Genomic DNA, 2,227 nt, shown 5'->3' on the forward strand with positions numbered 1-2,227 from the left:
CAAATGCACCCTCTATTTCCTATTATCTATCACAGATTTTGCTTCCGTAAAAATGAAGAGGTTTTTGTGCCTGAGATCACCTGTAATTTTTCCCCTGGCACTATCTCACTGGAAATATTATAAGTCTCCATTGTTGTGTGGTAGTCTTTGCACAAAGAAGTTATAACAAGAGAAGTAAGTGAAAGTAAATAAGGATAGAACCTACAACTATTTATAACACTGTGAATCTGGGTTAGTGATAAAAAGCTTTATTTATGTCTGGTTAATAATATTGTGTCAAGAAAGACAGCCTCTTAGACAAAGAAGAGTTCTTTATAATGTGAATTTTACAAAAAGCAAAATCTTTATTTAATATATATAAGCTGAAAGCAAATAACTATTGCAAAACAATATTCTCTAACTAGAGTCAGAACTTAAATTTTGGCCTATAGCAATGGTACAAATAATAAATCTAGATAGGAAATAAGTGCTCAATTCTCTTTGAATACAAGGAGACAAAGAATTTGGCTCAAGAAAACTGCCTCAGCAATGTACTCAGTGGTCCCATGGATCTCTCTTGCTTCAACAGTGTGTGGACAGAACAGACACAGGGACGCCCCTTTCTCCAGCCTCCAACCTCCCTCCAACCTTTTTTCCAGTCACAACCTTCAGAATCAGCCACTCAGCTATCCTCAGTCACCTGGACCAGCCAACACCATTTTTTGAGCTTAACTCCTTATTACCAATCAACCATAAGCTCCCAGATTCGTCAGAATTACTCCACCAAGGTGGAGGCCGCCGTCAGCCTCCTGGTCAATGTGCATCTTTGGGCCTCCTACATCTACCTCTCTCTAGGCTTCTGTTTCAACCTCAACATTGTGGCTCTGGAGGGCGTAGGTCACTTTTTCCGAGAATTGGCCAAGGAGAGGTACGAGGGCACCGAGCATCTCTTGAAAATGCAAAACCAGCACAACGGCCATGCCCTCTTCCAGGATGTGCAGAAGCCATCTCAAGATGATGGGGTAAAACCCAGGACACTATGGAAGCCACCATTCTCATGGAGAAGAACTTGAACCAGGCCCTTTTGGATCTGCACGCCCTGGGTCCTACCCTCGCAGACCCCCACCTCTGTGACTTCCTGAAGAGTCACTTCCTAGATTAGGAGGTGAAACTCATCAAGAAGATGGGTGACCAGCTGACCCACTTCTGCAGGCTGGCTGGTCCCCAGGCTGGGCTGGGCAAGTATCTCTTTGAAAGGCTCACCATCAAACATGAGTAGGCACCTGCAGAGCCCAGTGGCCTTTGAGGAGCCCCTCTGGCATCAGAGCTTCTGCCTGAAGCCCCACTCTGCAGCCACTAGGCAGTTTTTTAACCACCCTGGAGCCCTCTCCCAAGCCTTGGACCAAATGGAAATAATAAAGCTTTTTGCAACAAAAAAGAAAAAAAAAAAAGAAAACTGCCTCACAACAAAATCCTGGGCCCATGGACACTGCAGAAATGGCTAAACTCTAATGTTAGTTTTCCACCTGTTTGCTACCTTCTAGCTTATATTCCTACTTGCTAGCAACGTCTGTGACATATAGATATCACACTATATACTTCTTCAATAGGTACATGAATAAAAGATAATCACTAAAGAAAGTCGAGATTCTCATTATATTAGGGTAAATATATGAACTATATGGAAAAAATCTCAATGGCCTAAGACAGTACACTTTATTCCTCGCTCCTAGAAAGCTCAGTGCATAACAATGGCAAGTCCTGTTCCATGCAGCAATTCAGAGACCGATATAAATTCTGGACTCTTCTTTCCTGGGGGTCCACATCTAGCCAGAAGGTGGAAGAGAAAGAATGGAAAAAAAACATGAGAGGCTTGAATGGGCCACTCCTGGACATGGCATACATCACTTCCACCTACATTTCATCAATCAGATATCCATCATATGGCCCCTCTTAACTACAAAGGAGGCTGGGAAGAATGGGTAGGCTGTGTACTCAGGGAGGAGGTGGGGAAGGAGGGGGAATGTTGGGGTTCGATTAACAATTAGCTTGTCTCTTCTACACCAGAATTAGGGAAAGCCCTTTCCTAACCTACAAAGTCATATGTACCAACTTAGAGCCAACTCTGAGTTTACTTCTGCATTATGATCTGTGCCATTTTTTTTTGTCACTAGCTATTATCCTAGGTAGTAAGGTCAACCTAGTTGTAATGTTGAGTGAGTGAGATGCTTACTAGTCTAACAGTACA

General features: G+C 43.0%; 1 pseudogene; it reads left to right on the top strand.

The window, feature by feature from the left end:
- Positions 1–545: 545 nt before the first annotated feature.
- On the top strand, positions 546–1,258 carry LOC103073182 (ferritin light chain pseudogene; annotated as a pseudogene).
- The last annotated feature ends 969 nt before the right edge of the window (positions 1,259–2,227 follow it).

The sequence above is a fragment of the Lipotes vexillifer genome, unplaced genomic scaffold (assembly GCF_000442215.2).
Source record: "Lipotes vexillifer unplaced genomic scaffold, Lipotes_vexillifer_v1.1 scaffold153, whole genome shotgun sequence".
Lineage (NCBI taxonomy): Eukaryota > Metazoa > Chordata > Mammalia > Artiodactyla > Lipotidae > Lipotes > Lipotes vexillifer.